This window comes from Dromiciops gliroides, chromosome 3 (assembly GCF_019393635.1).
Source record: "Dromiciops gliroides isolate mDroGli1 chromosome 3, mDroGli1.pri, whole genome shotgun sequence".
Classification (NCBI taxonomy): domain Eukaryota; kingdom Metazoa; phylum Chordata; class Mammalia; order Microbiotheria; family Microbiotheriidae; genus Dromiciops; species Dromiciops gliroides.
Window position 1 is genome coordinate 170338272 of NC_057863.1, and position 21324 is coordinate 170359595.

A 21324-nucleotide genomic window follows, 5' to 3' on the forward strand; every position below is an offset into this window, starting at 1 on the left:
GTACTAGGAAGATCCACGAATTGAATTGAGAAGAGGAAAAGATGAACTAGGGAAGTCCATTGCTTATTCCAGATGATAGCTATGACATTGATTTAAAGTGGTGACATTGGGAATGATAAGTAAGTGATTGAAGTTAAAGGTATTGACAGTCCTAGGAAACTTATTTTGGGACAGTGTAAAATGAGTCAGTCAAATCAGTCATTATGTGCCAGGCATTGTTCTAAGCACTGGGGATGCCAAGAAAGACAAGGCTCAAGGACTTCACAGTGGAATGGAGAAGACAGTATGACAGACAACTATTTACAAGCTAGATATATCTATGTATATCTATCTAAATAGATATAGGTCTGTACGGTATACTAAATTGGAGATTTAAGTATATAGGAAATACTGCACCAGCATTAAATAGGATCAGGAAAGGCTTGTAGAAAGGGGTTTTCTGGAACTTGAAGGAAGCCAGGGAATTGGAGGCAGAAAATGAGGAACGTGAACTCCAGGAATGGAGTATAGCCAGTGAAAAATGTATGGAGTTGGGAGATAGTGTCTTGTTCTAGGAGCAGTAAGGAGGCCAATGCTTTGGATCACAAAGTATGGGAGATATATGTATGAGGGTAGGGAGTGGGGCAAGTAAGGTGTAAGAAGACTGGAAAGGTAGGAGGGTACCAAGTTAGGGAAGTCTTTTATGGAAGGATTTTATATCTTATCCTGAAGTCAACAGGGAGCCTCTGGAATTGATTGAGTTGGAAGGGGGGAATAGTGGTGGCGATTGATGGTGGTGGTGACATGGCCACACCAGTACTTTAAGAAGATCATTAATAGTTAAGTTGAAGATGAACTGGAGTGGAGAGAGATGCTACAGAGAGACTAGTAGGTTTGTACAATAGTTCAGGTGTAATGTGATGACCTGCATCAGAGTGGTGGCAATGAGGACAGTAAGGGATATATATGGGAGATATTACAAAGGTAAAAACAAGATTTAGCAACAGATTGGTCAATATACTGGTGATGAGAAGAGGGTAAGGATCTGAGGATAATACTGGCCCAGGTTATTGGAAAGATAGTGGCATTCTTTGACAGTAATAGGAAAGTTAGGAAGATGAGAGTGGGAAGGCAGGAAGTGGGGAAGATGAATTCCATTTTGGATGTGATCAATTTGTTTTAGGCAGAATTGTATAGTGGAGAGTACACTGATGAGACTGAGGTTGGATTTCTTTCTTCATCTACCAAATGAGGTTGCAGTAGATATCAAAAACTTTTTTCACTCTTCTTTCTCAATTACACAGTAAAAACTCAACCCCCAAATATTATACCTCTAGTTTTATGTTAACTTCCTCATTCTATTTAATTCCATACCTGATTTCAAATAATTGACTCTCAGCTGTTTCAGTGGATCTGTGCTCTCATAGTGAACTCTCCATTGGTTTAGAGAACAGCTCCTTGGTACCTTAGCCCATGTGATGCTTGTCTATTCTTTCCACAAATTTTCCCTTCAGCATCTACTCAACTTTCTCGAGGCCCGTTTATTATTACTAGTACTTTGCTTCAGTTACATATTTTATTATCCCTTACCTTTATTACATGATCCTCCACTTCCTTTTCCATAATATCCTTAACGATGTGCAAGTCATCATCAATAATATGATGTGTATTACTTACACTCACTGTTGCCTGTTGGGTCTGCTACAATTGTGATTCTAAGCTGTTTTATGTTTCACAGCCATACAGTATCACAGTAGAAGTATAATATTTTTAAATGAGTGTTTGGCAGTAAACAACTTAAGATCACTGAAAATACTACATCTATACTTAGGGTATTAAGGTAGGACTCTTACCAAAATTTAAATCCCCTCTGTTTCATTCGCAAATAAAATACACAAAATTTTATTTTCAAATGTTACTTGAAATTTTAAATGAAGACCTAATTCAGTAGACCCATCACAACTTACATTGCTGTTACAACACAGATACTCATGGATGGACAAGGGTTTTTATGGTTGTACATTGAATTATTTATATTAATATTGATAATAAGCTTCACTCACTTTGATTTCCTTGTGTTCATCCTAATGTCAAAATCTTTAGAATGGTTAAGAACCTTATTTAGGTGGCTTTTCAGTGTTCTGAGGCTTAATGCAAGCAGCACAGTCATCTGCAAAAAGGACTTCTAAAGAAATTATAACCTAAAAGGAATCCTACCTTAACTTGGACATTATACTGAATTTCTTCTGTGCCAGTGAGCAGCACCTCCTCTGGGGAGCATGTATCTGTTTTATGTTTAGAGGAACATTGGACCAGATTGTTTCTGTCACATTCTACAGAATTTTGTCTAATTTTGATATGTCCAAAGAGAGGCTGTAAATCCTTTGCACTCTACCTAATCAAATGCATTTTGTTTAAGCTATATACACATATGCAGACATGCATACATACAAATGAGAACATGTTTAGAAAAATAATTTTTTTCAGTTGGCAAAAATTTGCTTTCTCTTCCATCTTTCTGGTACCCTGGTAACTGCTAAATCATGTATGGTCTTGACTGTGGCTTCTTGTTATTTGAAATATTTATTTCTTACTGCTTGTTAGTGATATTTTTTTCTTTGACCTGGAAACTAGATTATAGCTATAATGTTCATGAGAATTTTCATTTTGAGGTTTCTCTTAGAAGGTAACTAGTGGATTTTTTCAATTTCCACTTTGCTATCTGGTTCTGAGAGATCCAGGCAGTTTTAAAATGTCATGAAATTTAGTGTTTAGATATTTTTTTTTGCCTAAGCTTTGAGGTAGTCTAGTGATTCCTAATATTTTATTCTCCTCAATCTATTTTCCAAATAATTTTTTTTTGCTATATGTAAGTTCCATTTATGGCTTTGTTGAAATATTCTTGTTGTCTTATGGAGTAATTTGCTTTTATTTGGTCCATCCTAATTTTCAAGGAATTTGTTGCTTAGGCAAGGTACCTCTCGGGTGCTAAGCTGCTAATTCCTTTCCCGATTCTTCAATAGCTCGTATGTATGTGTGTATATATGTACATATATGTATATATTACATGTAAAACAATTTCTAACATCAAGTTTTAAAACTTTTCCTAATTCTCTTCCTTCCTCTCTCCCCACCCCCCACCCCTTAAGAAGGCAAGCAATTCAATGTAGGTTATATATGTGTAGTCATGCAAAACATTTCTATATTAGATTGTACAAGAGAACACACAAAAATCTCAGGAAAAATAAAGTAACAAAATATATGCTTCAATCTGTATTCAGATACCATCAGTTCTTTCTCTGGGGATGAATTGCATTTTTCATCATAAGTCCTTCAGAGTTGTTTTGTATTGCTGAGGATAGCCAAGTCATTCATGCTGATCATTTAAAAATATTGTTGTTACTTTGTACACAGTACATTTTACTTTGCATCAGCTCATGTAAGTTCTTCCAGGTTTTGCTGAGAGCATCCTGCCCATCTTTTCTTATAGCACAATAGTGTTACATCATAATCACATATGATTTGTTCAGCCATTCCCCAGTTGCTGGGCGGGATTATTTTTTTATTCAGTCTTCCAAGCTACTTCCTGAGTTTTAGAATTTCAATGTGAACATTTACACCTTGGAAATTGATAAACATTAGAAATCAAGGCTTGATTTGTTTGTTGATTGCCTAGGTTTAAGAAAGTGATGGAGAGAATGTTAATAATGTAGAATAAACTTAAAAGTGGGTTGTGCCTAAATATCACTGTATACTTTGAATATATTTTCAGATTTTTACAATGGATTGAGGTTCTCGGCCTACCTTCTCTGACAACTCTTTCTCAGTTTCCTTTGTTGAATCTTTGTCCAGGTTGCATCCATTAACTTTGGGTGTTCCCCAGGGTTCTGTCCTGGGCTATCATCTCTTCTCCCTATATTTTTTCATCAGCTCCCATAGATACCACTGTCTATGCACTTGATCCTCAGAATTTTTTTTTGCCTGTCCCTAATCTCTATCCTGACCCCCAGTCTCACATCCCCAATTGCCTGTTGGGCATATCAAACTGGATGTCTTAAAAACATGTCCAAAATTAAACTCTGTCTCCTCCCCCCCTCCTCAGTTCCCTATTATTACTGAGGGTAATACCATCCTCCTAGTTAGCCAGGCTTAAAACCTAGATGTCATCCTTGACTTCTCACTCTCAGCTCTCCCCCCACCCCCAATTAATCAGTTGTTAAATTTTATTGTTTCTATCTTCTCAATAACATATACATCCTCTTCTTACCCCTGATGTTGCAACCCTCATGGTGCAGGCCCTCATCACCTGGACTGTTTCTTCTATGTTGTCTCCTACATTCGAATGTATGTTTCTTGAGAGCAAGGACTCTTTTTTCCTTTTTTGATGTTTTATTGATTTTTACAAATCCTTTCTGTCTCTTTGTCTGTCTGCCTCTGTCTCTATGTCTGTCTCTGTCTGCCTCTGTCTCTGTCCCTGTTGAAAAAAAAATTTGTACATGGAGTGTCCTTTAGAGGAAGGTAGACATATGATGGCAAACATCTTTATCATGTTAAGAAAAGACAGCAATAAATATTTGTTTATAGAGTCAATAGTTTATTTTCCATAAGTCTACTTATAGCTATTCTGTTTCCATTTCCTTTCTTTTAATGTTATGTTCATTTTGACCTTTGCTCACCTTCACATAGCTTATTTTTAAATGAACATATGTCAGCGATCATTCTTTGTCTATTAAAATGTCTCTTTATACTGGGGAGGTGTTTTATGGTGCCCACCATGTTTAAATGCCTTCTGACTCTGTTCTTTAAAAAGCATAAATGATGTACATGTGTGACACGTCTCCATAAACTACATGTCTTTGACTCCTTTTATTTCTTTGAAAGTGAGCCACATTTCCATACACACACACACACACACACACACACACACACGCACGTGCACACTTTTTTTTTCTTTCTCCCTCTTTACATCCATATCACCAAGTATCCTGTAAATTGCATAAGTTGGTGCTAATCTGCATTTGTAGAGAGTTTTCTCCTCAGGAGCTCCCTATACCAAAGAAATCATAAATCTGGTAGTGCAGATAACAAACTATATATGTTGACTTAGTTTGTATGATCTTATTAGCTTCTTCTCAGAGATCCTTACTCCTTTATCCTCTAACAGATGCTGGCACATAAGGTGTCTTTACCTTTATAGTAGCCAATGTTTATGCATGTCTTGTGTACTACAAAGCAAGATGACCAGGTATTCAGGGAAATAATATTTATTATTTCATATGGGTACAGGATATTACTTTTATGGTGTTGTGCATATTTCATTTGTTCTGCACAATCACCTTATGAGACGGGGCTGTTTCTCCATTTTATTGAAGTAGCAGAGTCTCAGAGATTGACTTGTTTATTGTCATGTGACTAGTGTATCTAAGGTAAGATTAAAACCCATATCTTCTTGACCCCCTTTTCCAAGCACTCTACCATATAATGCTTCCTTTCTGTTGAACTAATTCTACCAACTCATTTATTTACCTTAACAATGAAAAGTTAGGAGTTATTCTTCTGTCTTCCATTTCATCTACTTCACTGCTATCCCAGAGGAAGTAGAATGGGACCACAAGACCAGGGGATTAGAGACTGAAACAACAACAACAAAAAAACACAAATTGCCCTCTTTTCTTATTCCCAAGCAAGGCAGGTTTGATTCTTTGACTCTCCTCTGCTCCTTTACTCCTTCTCCCTCATGACTTCTTTCTGTATGCCCTTTCTCTCCCATGATGGCTCTTCTGGCCTACTTATATTCTTTTATCCTTAAATGTCCAATCAACAAGCATTTTTTAAGCACCTACTATATATGTCAGATAAAATTTGCTAAGTGATAGTGATACAAAGAAAAGAAAAAGATAATTCCTGATCCCAAGGAGCTTACAATTTAATTCCCATTTCATGATGGTTTCCTTTGACCTTCAATTAATATGAACTCATTGTTTTAAACAACAGACTTGTTTCGCTTTAAAAATGGGAGTATTCATTTTTAGTCATTTCTTGTTTAATGTAATTATTTAATTTTCTTGTTTCTCTTGCTTGAAATGTTCATATGTTGAATATACTGCTCAACTTGTGGTTTCTTTAAAAGTAACTTCACATTCTTCTCTTGCTGAAAAACCATCTTTTTGTCACTGATGTCAGTTTTGTAGGGTAGTATATTTTGGGATTCAAACTCATCTCCTTTCTTTTTTTTTAGAATACAGCCATATCTCAAAATAATCCCATTCAGGGTATTGGAATTCAACTTCATGTAGAACTTAATGTAATATCCCTACTTTGGCTTATGAGACATTTCTTCACATTTAGGAGTATCAATGCTTTGCATACTTCAAAAGCAGTGGAGTGCCAGGAAATGAGAGCCACTATGTAGTCATCTTTGAGTAATAATGTCACATATCATGTCCTCTAAAATGAAGAAAGTGTTAAAAGGGATTTTACATCTTTCTTGCTTCCTCTTCTCAACTTTTCACACAAAATCAAGCTGTTTGATTGGTGGTTATTTTTTTGTTTCATTGATTTTTTTTTGTCTTTTTGTTTGTGGTTTGGTTTTCCATTATCCTCATAATGCAAAGGAAAACTATATTTTAAAAGAAATGTAATATTTAGATTTTTTATTTCATTTTCAATGGATGAAGAGTATTACCAAATGAGTTAAACTGATTCACCTTGGTGGATGAAAGACTTTCTTGTACCTGCTTGCAACATTTTTCATTTGATGATGTTGAAATTAGGAAATTGGAACATTATGCCTCTTGGTTAGCTATTATTGAGGTTTCTTTCTTTTTGGTATCCTACTAGATTCTGTTGAGCAGCACTTTGTGTCTTCTCCTGTCTCCCTGGACCCTATCCCATTTCCAATACTTAATTAGCAATCTTCTTGTTTTCTTTTATATTATACACAGGTTTTTACATTCATCTTCTTTTGTGGGGGAGGGGAGCCCATGATTCTTAAGTTATCACTGTGAATCCAATCTTGAAAATCAATCTATTTGATTTAGATAGAACTTGTGTTCTTCAAAACATTGTAGGAATGTGATTTTATTGTTAAAATTTCTTCCATTGTCTGTATTTTTGAGTTGCAACTCTACTATTCTATTTTTCTTTTTTTGTTTTGTTTTTTGTTTTGTTTTTTTAAGTGAGGCAGTTGGGGTTAAGTGACCAGGGTCACACAGCTAGTAAGTGTTAAGTCTCTGAGGTCTGTTTTGAACTCAGGTCCTCCTGACTCCAGGGCCAGTGCTTTATCCACTGTGCCACCTAGCTGCCCCTACTATTCTATTTTTCATTGCTTCTGCTTTGTTTTTAATAGATTCTCTACCGTATGTTCTAAACCTACTCTTGTATTTGAGTTTTTTTCTTTGAGAGCTCTTATTTTTAACCTAACTTGATCTTATTTCTTCTTTAAATTCATTTCCTTTTTGGACCATTCTGGAGTTTCTTACTATTGGTCCACTTTTATGGGATCATTATTAAATTTATTGCTTTGCTGTCTCTTTTATCACTGATTTTAAGTCACTGTATTTTACTCTGTAGTATTTCTTAATTGTACTGCCTTTTCCCAGAGTTGGGCTTGGGTCCTCCTGGATCCAGGAGAGTGCTTTGTCACTGTGTCACCTAGCTGCCCCATAATGACACATATAGGGTAAAATTGAGGGGTGAGAGGACTGCACTGGGGGAGGGGGAAGGGGAGAGGTAGAATTGGGTGAAATACCACATGAAAGAAACAGGAAAGGGCTTATGGAGTGGGGGGAGAGATGGGGGAGGAGCAGGGCAATGAATGAGCCTTACAATCATCAGAATTGGTTTAAAGACCTTAATCTCATCAGAGTTGGCTAAAGGCAGCTATAGCATACACGCTCATTTGGGTGGAGTAATCTATCTAACCCTGCCAGGAAAGTAGGAGGGAGGAAGGGAGGACAGATTAGGGGAGGGGATAGTCAGAAGCAAATCACTTTTGAGGAAGGATAGGGTGTTAAGGCTAAAATTCTAGCTATGCTATCCAAAATCTAATGAGTGGTTGCCAATAAATTATAAGCTTTAGCAAGAGTTAGACTTTTAAGCATTTATTAAGGATTGGTAAAGAGAGAGAGAAAGGCCTACATTCATCTATCTATTAAAGGGAGAGTGCATTTCTAGCTCCCTTCTCCACTGGGATCCTCAGGAAAGAGAGCGAGTTAGAGCGCCAGGCTCTCCCTTCTTCCTCCCACTAGCAAACGACACTTCCTGACTCCAAAGAAAAGGTCTTGCCCTCAGAGACTTTCACCTCATGGTGGAGCTTTTCTACAGTATGTCTCCAGCAGGTGGTGTAATTCCAATCGTTACAAGGGTAAAAGAAGATAGAAAATAGAGTAAATATCATGGGGAATGGAATTGGATGGAGGAAAACAGTTAACAATAGTAACAAAAGAAATTTTGAAGTAGAGGCAAGAATAATGTTAGATGATGATGATGATTGATGATTGGATGAAGGTGGGGATCGATGACAATAAGGATGGATTGATGATGATGAGAATTGATTGATGATAAACTGTATGGTACTTACTTTGCTGGGCTATTGTGAAGAAAATTCTTTTTCAAGTATAAGGTAATATATAAATGTTATCTGTTACTGTTGTTGCAATCATCAACCTCATGGGTTTATTGTAAGGAAATCTCTCTTTAAAGTACTATATAAATGTATTTTACTATTAAAAAAAATAAAGAGCAGGATGCTATCAGAAAAACCCAGAAAGACCTACATGACCTGATGCACCGTGAAATGTGCTATATACAAAATAACAGCAGTACTGTAAGATGATCTGCTGTGAATGACTTGCATATTTTCAGCAATGCAATGATCCAAGACAACTCTGAAGGTTCTATGAAAAATGCAGTCCATCTACAGAGAGAGAACTAATGGTGTCTGAATACAGATTGAAGCACAGTTTTGTTTATTTGTTAGTTCCTTTATCAGAAGTTTTGTTTTTGTATGTTTTCTTTCACAACCTGGCTAATGTGGAAATGTTTTACATGACTGCTAATGTGTAGTTTAAATTTGAATTGCTTGAGTTCTTGGGGGTGGGGGCTGAGGGAGGAAGAGAATTTGGAACACAAAGTTTTAAAAAAAAAATTTGATGTCAAAATTTGTATTTACATGTGATTTGGTAAAATAAAACTTAATGGGAAGACAAAAATAAAATGAAAAAATAAAACTACTGCCTTTCCCAAGATTTTTGCTTGTTTTCCTATCTTTATTTACTTCATTGATGGTTTCACCTGAACTGAGCCCAAATTTTCTCTCAAACTTTTTTCCAATTGTTCCTTTCTTTTTCATTCTACTTAATGTTTTAAGAATATCACTGAGTCACTTCTCTCATTTATTGCCATTCATTTTCTTTTCTCATGAATTCCAAAACTGGAGTTTCAGTGACCACTTTCAATAAACTCTATCCCTAACATGTGGATACTCTGAGGGAAAATGACTGAAACTAGGTTTATATTTCCCCTTTGCCTTGGACATCATAAAGACATTCTTTCCTCTCTGTACTAAATAGGATTGTATCTGCTAGCATCACATCAACATCAGTAATTACCCATTCTTTCCATTGCTAGGACTGGACAGATTTAGTGCTCTCTTTCCCCATGATGTAGATGTGGAACTGACACCTCTGAAATCAGATCTTGCCTGACAAGACAGTTTGGTTAGAGGGATTTCTGGGTGAAGCTAGTGAAAGTAGCTTTCTGATATAGCTTTCTGTTTTGTTTGTTTTGTTTTTACCTTTAGTAGGTTTTTTATGGGTGTTTTATTTTCTTTCTTGTAATTTTTAATATTTTATTGTGCTTATTTTCATTGTTTGAGGTGGAGAGGATGAGAACTATTCAGATATGTAACAGTGATGATGAAAATAATAATATATATAGTTATGCAAGTGGCAATGGGAAGGGAATAAACATTTATATAGAGAATCCTGTATGTCAGGCACTGTGCTAAATGCTTTTACAAATATCTCATTTGATCCTCACAACAACTCTGGGAGATAGGTGCTATTATTTTATTTTTTTTTGCAGGGCAATGAGGGTTAAGTGACTTGTCCAGGGTCACACAACTAGTAAGTGTCAAGTTGTCTGAGGCCAGATTTGAACTCAGGTACTACTGAATCCAGGCCCGGTGCTTTATCCACTGTGCCACCAGCTGTCCCTTGGATGCTATTTATCTCCATTTTACAGTTGAGAATACTGAGGCAAACAGAAGTTAAGTAGCTTGCCCAGTATTATATAGCTAGTAAGGGTTTGCAGTTGAATTTGAAGTCAGGTCTTTCTGATTACAGATCTAGCCCTCACTCTATTTGCTAGAACATCAGCTGCCTCTTGTTGCAAAGTGCATTTTTTTTCCTCCTCTTCACAACAACCCAGAGAGAGGTGCTATTATTTCCCCTGTTTTATGGCACTTGCTTTCCAGGAATCATGTTGTAAATTCTCACATGATGATTGGGCCTGGTCATAGCATATTGCCTCAATCACAGTACACTTAAAAATGTACATTTTTTTTTACAAAGTAAGTAATCAAATTAAGGCTAGTGCCAGGAATTAACAAATTCATTAATTATCAAGGTTAAGGCTATATTTCTCTTGTCAGTTCTAATCATTTGGTTTGAAATATGTTCCTCTCAGTTCATTATATACATCCTATCTTGCCAATGAAAGATAGGAGAACTTTGCAAGCACATGTAAATTCCATACAGGTTGCTTTAATAAAAACAGATGCTTTGAATATTTTCACACAGTGACATTTTTGATAAATTATTGGGTCTTAAGCTGTTGTATCTACAAATGTCTTAGACAAACAAATACTATGAAAAAGATCCTAATTAATAAATGTGCTAGTTCTACTCTGATACTTTCTTTTGAATCATGATGTGACGGCTCTGCATAAGCATGTATGTATGCGTTTGTTCCATGCTGTGACAGATAGAGATGTGTGTGTAGACAAGTGGATGGATAGATGATAAATGGATGGATGATAGATGATAGATAGATTGATAGATAACAGTGCAGTTATTACAAGGGGGTATATTTACTGCCAAAGATAATCACAAATATACAAACATACTTCCCCCCCTGCCCCAACACAGAGGAGGTATAATTCTCTTCCCTGTCTACACCATAGTGTCTGGGGAGGGATAGCAGATTTTGTTCATAACTTAGCTTGCTAATTCAAACCTGCCTGGGTCTCAAGTCTTGGACATTCTGGCTTTTCAGGGTTTCTATGTTAGTGTTGTTGGCTGTACTGCCTGCTTTCAATTCTGGCTTCAAAATCTCCATCAATTGAACTCTCAAGCCCATGTTGACTGGCATCTGAAACTGAGGACACACAACACAGACCCATTTCTTGGAGCCAGGGAAATTAGAGGAAGGAGTGTCTCCCCCCACCTCCTCACTTGTTCCCTTCAGGGAGTCCATGCTAGGCACAACAGATAAGAACACAGCAGAAAAGGTGGCAAAAAGAGAAGGTGACTAGCTCTGTCTCACTGGTTTTAAAGACTCAGCCAATCAAAGGAGACTGCCAACCACATGATAGTAGATTCAATGAGCTTCATGTTAGGCAAACTGAGCAGGCTCTAATATGGGTTTCAGATAGATAGCTAGATGATGAGTATGTAACTTAATTTGGAAAGTTAAGTGTAGATCATTCAGGACAATCTAAAACAAAAGAAAAGTTAATGTGCCTTGAAAGAAAAAAGCAAATACCTTTTATTTGTGATTAACAGACTAAACATAACTACTTTTTAGTACCAAGACTATTTCTCATAAGAAGCATGTAAAAACTTCTGTTTACTTCAATCAAAAATAATAATGATAATGGTAGTGGTTCTAAAAAATGGCTAGCATGTAGTGGAGCGGATCTAACCATTTTTAGGTATTGATTATTCAATGGCACAAATATATATGTGTATATGTATGTGTGTATATACATTCAACATATAAGAACTCTTCATGGAATAAACAGTCTTTATACAGTCATAACATATAATCACAATGAATATACATTCAATACTTTTAAAAAACAATGAAATCATATGTTAAATGTAAAGATGCATGAGATATAGTGGTAGTAATCTAAAAGATGATGAACTGAATGACTCCATTGTAGAAATACTATTAAAATTGAAAATCACTCTCTTAAAAGTAGTGTAGTGAGTGGAAGCCAAATGGCCTGTTCACTTATAAGCCTTTCAACAAGGACTTAAAAAGGAAAAAAGGGCAGTGACTCATGATCAAGTAGAAACTACAGTAAGTGCATTTTGCTCACTCAAGTTTACAGAGAAATCGAGAAGCCTAGAACATTGTACACACTTTCAACAACGACATTGTGTGTTGATCAACTGTGATAGACTTGACTCTTCTCAGCAATATGGTGGTCCAAGATAGTTCCAAAGGACTCATGATGGAAAATGCTCACCAAATCCAGAAAAAAACAACTATGGAATCTAGATGCCTATTGAACCATACTATTTCTGTTTTTTGTTCTTTGTTTTTTGAGGTTTTTCCTTTTTTGCTCTGATTCTTCTTTCACAGCATGACTAATACAGAGATATGTTTCATGTGATTGTACATATATAACCTATATCAGATTTATTACTGTCTTGGGGAGGGGGGAGGGCAGGGAGGGAGGGAAAAAATTTTGAACTAGAAATCTTATAAAAACAAATGTTGAGGGGGCAGCTAGGTGGCAAAATGGATAGAGAACTGGCCCTGGATTCAGGAGGACCTGAGTTCAAATTTGCCCTCAGATACTTGACACTTACTAGCTGTGTGACCCCGAGCCAGTCACTTAAACCCCAATTGCCTCACCAAAAAACAAAAAAAAACCAAAAACCCAATGTTGAAAACTATCTCTACGTGTAACTGGAAAATAATAAAATACTTTTATGAAAAAAAGTGATACTACCAAATTGACCTTGAAACCTAAACCAAGGAGAAACAGAGAAGAGACCTACATACTAATATACCTAATGAATACCAACACAACAATTTGAGATAAAATATGAGTAGAGGATACAGAGACATAACAGAGATCATACATTGTGACCAGATGGGATTTTTATTTTTTATACCAAGGAATGCAAAGTTGCCTCAATGTGAGGTAAACTAAACATAATAGACTATAAGAATATCAAAAACATGTTTATATCAGTAGATATAAGAAAATTTTTGACCAAATATAATACCCATTTCTATTTAAATCACTGAACAACAGGAATAAATGGACTGAATACAGTAAATATATAAAACCAAGAGCTAGCATTATATGTTTATTTTTGAATTCTGAATTTAACAACCACTAAATTAAATGACCATTCCCTTAATACATAGTAGAACAGAAAAAGAAGATTGCACATGAAACTGTAAATCTTTATTAGGTAGAGCTTACTTTTCTTTTTAAGGATAATTAGCCACATAGATTTCAAAATCAGCATTATGTGTAATGGAAGTAAACTAGAAAGCTTTACAGTAAGCCTAGAGCTAAAGCAAGCATGTACATTATCATCACTATTATTCAGCATCCATAAATGCTAGTAGCAATGTCAAGAATAAGAAATCAAGGAGGGTAGAATCATGAAGAGTGTTAATTTTTTTTAAAAAAGTAAATAGTGGGGGGTGGCTAGGTGGTGCAGTGGATAAAGCACCGGCCCTGGATTCAGGAGTACCTGAGTTCAAATCCGGCTTCACTTGACACTTACTAGCTGTGTGACCCTGGGCAAGTCACTTAATCCCCATTGCCCTGCAAAAAAACCAAAAACAAACAAACAAATAAAAAAAAGTAAATAGTGTAACATTTTTGAAATGAGTAGAAGACTATACTGAAAGAGGTTCAGAAGGAAACATACAAGAAAGTTTTGAAAGCAACATTGAATTTATTATATACTTAAACATATAAGAGAGATTCACATTTTCACATATAATACTGTTTCTGTTCTACTCTGTACATGGACATACTCTTTTTTGGGTGTTCATTAAATTAAAAATAGGAAGGAAAATAATTACTTTTAACACACACACATTCATGAACACCAAGACCAAAAGCAGTCACCAAACAAATTGAGAAAGCATTTTCAAATGAAACTGATATTTAAGTTCTTGCAGAAATCAAGATGACTCATGACTTATTAGCAAAATTTTAATTTTGTTTTTTTTTAGCAGGAAGAAAAGTAAATTCCATTAAATGTGTAACATCAAAGAGGAAAAGTTTGGTGAAGTGGAAGTAATGGGGACCTTGTGAAAAGTTCTGGATAAGTATACTACTGTGACTTGAGATTATAAAAGCAAAGATAGCTGAAGCAATATGAGAGTTTCTGAAAATACAATGCTGAACATTTCCAAAGAAAATGTCATCTAACGAGATGAATGTAGCTCCACCAAGATTCCTTGAATAAACTTCACTTTTAAAGAGATATGTATAAAAGTTGGAGGGAGAGCAATTTAACAGATTAAGATTTTTAAAAATTTAGACTGTTATTAACAGTATAAGTAAAGCTAAAGTCCAATATGAGATATGTCTGGGAAAAACACAAGGGATGTTGAAAAAAAACTTTGAATGTATATTAAGGTAAAGAATAAACAGAAAATGCATAAACCCATTACTTGACACAGATGATGTAACGTTAACAAAAGTCAGACAAAAAAGTAGAACAACTCAACTTTTATTTCATTTTTGTCTTCTCTATTTAGTGAAATAAGTAGAACAAATAAAGAGGAAATTGAAGCCAAGATAAGTGAGAAGACAGTTTTTTAAAAAAGTACCTGGCTTCTTTAAGTGAGTTCAGATGTTCTGGTCTGAATGGATTAAATTACATGGTACTGAAAGAACTTTAACAGCTATGATTGCTGAAATGTTAATGTTCTCAGTAATCTATCAAAGTCTTGAATAATTAGAAAGATTTGAGAAGACTGTAGATTAAGACTTTTTTTTTTAATTTTCAAAAGAGGTAGGAAGATTCCAAGAACTTTTGAGTAGTGAGCTCAAATTCAGTCCTAAAGATTCTATAGGGCAGCTAGGTGGCGCAGTGGATAGAGCACCGACCCTGGATTCAGGAGGACCTGAGTTCAAATCCGGCCTCAGACACTTAACACTTACTAGCTGTGTGACCCTGGGCAAGTCACTTAACCCCAATTGCCTCACCAAAAAAAAAAAAAATTCTAGAATTGATTACTGAGTGAATGTTTTGTCAATAAGTGGGAAAATAAAATGAGGGTCACTGAGAGTCAGGATGCTTCTCTAAGAATGTCATGCCAAACTAACTTCATTTTCTTTGTTTATAAAGTTATGAGATCAGCAACATGCCATAGATAGAGCTTTTTTTTTTTTTTTTTTAGTGAGGCAATTGGGGTTAAGTGACTTGCCCAGGGTCACACAGCTAGTAAGTGTTAAGTGTCTGAGGTCGGATTTGAACTCAGGTATTCCTGACTCCAGGGCCGGTGCTCTATCCACTGCGCCACCTAGCTGCCCCGATAGAGATTATTTTTTACATCTCTAAAGGAGTTTATAACAGTAAAGGCTTATACCAAGAGAATGGAGGCGAAGGCCAAGGCAGAATCTTCATGTCAGCAGCTAGAAGCTATTAGTGAAGAAACCTCATTCCTCCAGTTACAGAGGATGCCAGGAAGTAATTTTCAGGTTTAGAAATGGAACAACCAAAGTTTTGTAGTCTGATTGTTAGGTCTTTTGTGGAAAGGCAGGACATCTGAAACTAAACCAAGGAGATAGAAAATTACATGTTGGTACTAGTGTTGAAAGGGCAGCATTGAGAGAGGAATAGTCATGCTAGTTCTTAGAGGGGAAAGAGCAGTAGCTTATATGTAATCATAAACAGCCTGCTAGGTAGTTATAATAGCCACAAATGATTAGATCTGGAGAAACCCTAGAGATAAGGAAGGTAGGTCTAAGGAAGTTAAATAACTTGCTGAAGGTCATACAATTAGTTGGTAACAGAGCTAGAACTCAAAGCCAAGTATCCTTATTGCTAATGTTTCAATCTTCTCCATTATGCTGCTTTGCCTCATAGGAAGTAAATCATTATGACAGTGAACTTAGGGGAATAGACACTTTTCTTGTACTTGTCTGAATCTTTTTGGACTTGCCTCTTTGTCTCATAAAGATGACCTGGCCAAACCATTTATCTCAATTGGTTCTGGCAATATCTATATTTCATGATATGACATCCTTGTTGACAACATGAACAATCTAAGCAAGATAAATTGAATTGTTATCTAATTGAGCAACTACACTTAAAGAATATTAATTAATGAAACATTCTGAACTTGAAAAAAAATCTCCCACCTCTGCTTTTAGTTCTACTTAACTAAAATGTAATGGATTAAACATATAAATAATAGTTCATGTGAGCAAGTTAGGAGTTTTAGTTGAAAGCAAACTAAATTCATATTGCTATATGGTTGACATATTGTAATATTGTCAGTGTTGTGATGATATTGCCTCCAGCTTCCTCTCTCCTCCCCCTCCCCAAAATAAACATAATGCAACCTTGGGCTTCATTAATAGTGTCCAGAAAAAATAAGATGATAGACTCACTATATCATACTAGGATATAACAGGACAAGTATATTATATCTACTAGGATGTATATGGTGTGTTAGGACTACATTGGGAAAGTATTACCTTACCATGATAAAGTGATATGGATATCACCACATCATTTATTTAATAAATTTATTAAGGGTATGTGTGCAAAGCATTACGATGGGTGCTAAGGGTGAAAAAATGCTTAGATAAAACTTGGTCACTTCTCTCACAAAGCTTATAGTTTTGTAGAAAAATATACTACAGATTATATACTGTAGATACATGCACATGATAAGTGCATTAAGAATCATAAAACAAAAATGATATGTAAAGTTCAAGGGGAAAGAGATCATTAGAGATAGCATCTTATAGGAGAATGCATTTGACTTTAAAGTAAGAGTTCTTAAACCAGGCTCCATGAACTTGTTAATATATGTATATATTGATAAGTATATTTCAGTCTAAGAAAGGGTTCATAGGCTTTACCAAATTGTCAAAGGGGTCCATGACCCCCCAAAAGATTATTAATTTCTGCTGTAAAGGATGTAATAAATAAAAAATTAAGAGGAAGGAGGAGGACATTATAACCATTAGAACCAGCATGAGAAAAGGCAGAGAGTTAGGAAAGTCCAGAATTTTCAGAGTTTGTCTGGGTCATAGAATACAAGGAAGGGAAAAAAATGGGGTGGGGCTGTAAAGTTTGGGTGGTGTCCGATTGTAGAGGACTTTGGATGCCAGTCAAAGGAAACAACTTTATTTGGTAGATAAAGTCACTGAATGGTTTTTAAAAGAGGTAAACCTACCCAGGTCTTTTCCTAAGATTCCTACAGCACATTGATGAATGATTGAGGTAGTGGAGGTGAATTTAGTTGAAATTAAAAAACAAACAAACACACCTATTAGGCAGCTATTAAAATAGCCCTGACAAATGGTAATGGTAGTAGAAAGGAAGGGACCGATAAAGACACCAAGGTGATGAAAATATGATGATTATTTATTAAATATGAGAAATAAAGAAGCAAGGAGAATCAAATATGAAACAAGGCTTCAAACATGGGAGTTTGTGTGAATGATTTTATCACATGCAGAAATAGCAAAGACAAAAGGAAAATTAGATTTAGGGATAAAAAGTCTTAAGATTATTTTGGATATACTGAATCAGAGGTTACAGTGTGACATCCAGGCAGAGATGTAGGCCTTTGAATATATGATTGTAGAGTTCAGAAGCAAGAGCAATGTTGGAGATTTAGTAATATTCTTCATTAAGGTCATATCTGCACTCATGGGAATGATGAGATTGGCATGGGAAAGAATGTAGGGATAGAAGAGGAGAAGTTAAATGATAAAAAATTCACGTTGCAGATCTGGAAAAAAGGTTTAGGAGACAAATAATAGAGAATTAGAAGAAGAATTGGGTTTTTTGTTTGTTTTTTTTTTGGGGGGGGGCAAGGCAGTGAGGGTTAAGTGACTTGCCCAAGGTCACACAGCTAGTAAGTATCAAGTGTCAGGTCCTCCTGGAATCCAGGGCCGGTGCTTTATCCACTGTACCACCTAGCTGCCCCCATTAGAAGAAGAATTGGGCAGAATTCAATATATCTGGAGCCAGTGGAGTGGGGAGTAGTCGAGTGGTTAAAAAATGCCCCAAACTGCAGAAAATTAAAGAGTATGTGGAATAGAAAAGGTCATTTATTTTAGTAGTTAGGTGGTCATCAATGAACATTCAGAGGTATTACATTCAAGAAGCAAGTAGAGAAATTGGATTGCAAGGGAATGGGAAAAGTGTATAGGTGTTGATTTAATGGTGTGGAGTGCAGGGCACAGGTTTAGAATATGGTCAGATTTACATTTTAGACAGATTAATTTAACAGCTGAATGAAGGGTGGAGTGTAATAAGAAGACATTTGAGGTAGAAAAAAATAACCAGAAGACTATTGCAGTAGTTCACATGTGAAGTGATAAGGTTCTGCACCAGGAAGCTGTCAGGGTCAGAATAGGGAAAGGGTGTGTAAGAGAGATACTGAGAAGGTAGAAATGATCGGACTTGACAAATGATAAGATGAAAGGCAAGCTCAGGGGACAAAAAACCCCAAAAATCAAAACCCAAATTGAAACATCTGATGGTCAAATACTTGTATCCTTAAAGGAGGAAAAGAATATATTGTCCCTTCAGAGTATTACTCCTAAGTGACGGGTCAGAGAAAGGGACAAACTATGGGCTTAAAGTTTCAAAAGTAGGAGGGGCAAAGGATATCCAAATGGAAAAAAGTGGAGGAGGATGGAGGAATTTACTATTTCTTGTAATGAGAGTGCTGCAAGTTATTCGAACATAATTATAGTCAGTGGGAGAAATGGAAAATCTCAATCTTATCTGTACTATGAAAGCAAAGGTTTAAACATTTAAAAATAAAATAATAAAATAATACAATGCTGGTGCAGCTAGGTGGCGCAGTCCATAGAGCAACAGCCAGTTGAACAGTCAGTAGAACCTGAATTCAAATCCAGCCTCAGACACTTACTAGCTCTGTGACCCTGAGCAACTCACTTAATCCTGCTTGCCTACAAACAAAAGAATATAGTGCTAATAAGTGAATTAGATGGAGGCATCAACTGGGACAACAAAGGGGAAGGGGTAGAGAGATTTTTGAGGGAAGATAGAGTTGAAATGGAAATAGCCTCAAATAAATGAGGACAGAGAAAAATAAATATTATACAAGTAGTTTAAAGAGAGAAAAAAGCAACTATCCTATTATGAAAGAGAAATGAATGCATTTTCTCATTAATCAGAAAAGAGTAGCAAAATAGATTAGGTAGGAAAACCCAACAATTTGTTGTTTATAGGCTACACACTTAAACATAAGATTCACCTAGAATTAAAATAAAGTGTTAGAAATTGTTACACCACAGCAGAAGATGAAAAATCAAAAGTAAATAGCTATCTTTATCTTACATGAGAAAGGAATAAAAATAGTTATTGAAGAGAGAAAAGCCAGGAAACTACACTGTTTCTAAAGGCACCATATATGGTGAAATAATGACAAATATACAGTACTTGGAGGGAAAGCTAAATTATAGGAAGGCTTGGCTAGTCATTATTGTGGGGGACCTTCAACATATCTTTTCATATTTAGAGAAACCTAATAGAAACAAATTAGAAGTTAAGAATCTTAATAGAACATTAGAAAATGAAGCTATTGGAGACATTTTCTGATTACCACATATCAATTTTAAATCTATTTTTCTCAATTACATGTAAAACAATTTTAAACATTTAAAATTTTGAACCCCAAATTCTCTCCTCCTGCTCTGTCCTTGAGAAGGCAAGCAATTTGACATAGATTATACATGTGTAGTTATGCAAAACATATTTCCATATTAGCCATGTTACAAAAGAAAATACAGAACAATAACAATGAGAAAAATAAAGTTTAAAAATTATGATTTGATTTGCATTTAGACTCTATCAGGTCTTTCTCTGGAAGTGAGTAGTATTTTTCAGCATAAATCCTGCAGAATTGTCTTGGATCTTTGTATTTCTGAGAATAGCTAAGTCATTGATAGTTGATCATCATACAGTATTGTTACTGTGAGCAGTGTTCTGGTTCTGCTCATTTTACTTTTTATCAGTTCATGTAAGTCCTATCAGGTTTTTTCTGAAACCATCCTACTCATCTTTTCTTATAGCACAGTAGTATTCCATCACAATCATACACATATTTGTGTTATAAAAGGAATTTGGTAAGACTCCTTTGTCTATTTTTCCAAATAGTTTATATGGTATAAAGTTTAACTGTTCTTTAAATGTTTAGTAGAATTCACTTATGAATCCATCTAATCCTGGAAATTTTTTTTTCTTAGGGAGTTCATTGATAGCTTGTTCAATTTCTTTTTCTAAGATGAGGTATTTAAGTATTCCATTTTCTCCATCTTTTTTTTAATCTGGGAAGTTTATATGTTTGTAAATATTCATTCATTTTACTTAGACTGTCAGTTTTACTGGCATTATAATTGGGCAAAATAGTTCCTAATAACTGCTTTAATTTCATCTTTATTGGTGGTGAATTAAACTTTTTTCTTTTTTTTTATAATGGTCATTTGGTTAACTTTTTAAAATCAAATTAACCAGTGGTTTATTTATTTTATCTCTTCCCCCCATAAAATCAGCTGCTAGTTCATTTCTTAGTTCAATAGCTTTCTTTCAGTTTTATCAATCAATCCTTTGATTTTCAGGGTTGCCAATTTGGAGATTTTAATTTTTTTTCAGTTGGATGCCCAATTCATTTATATCTTCTCTCAATCTTTTATTGATATACATATTTAAAGATATGAACTGTTTCCTATATACTTCTTTTGATGCATCCAATAATTTTTGGTATGTTGTTTCATTATAGTCATTCTCTTTAGTGAAATTATTTATTGTTTCTATGATTTGTTCTTTGATGCACTCATTCTTAGAGATTACATTATTTGGTTTCCAATTAGCTTTTAAACTATGCTTCCACAACCCTTTATTAAATAGAACTTTATTGCATTATGATCTGAAAAGGATACATTGAATATTTCTGCTTTTCTTCATTTGGTTGTGAGGTTTTTATGCCTTAATACATGGTCTTTTTTGTGAAAGTACCATGTACAGCTGAGAAAAAGGAATATACCTTTCTATTCCAATTCATTTTTCCCCAAATATCTATCATATGTAACTTTTATAAAGTTCTGCTAAATCTCTATAACTACTTTAAAAAATTGTT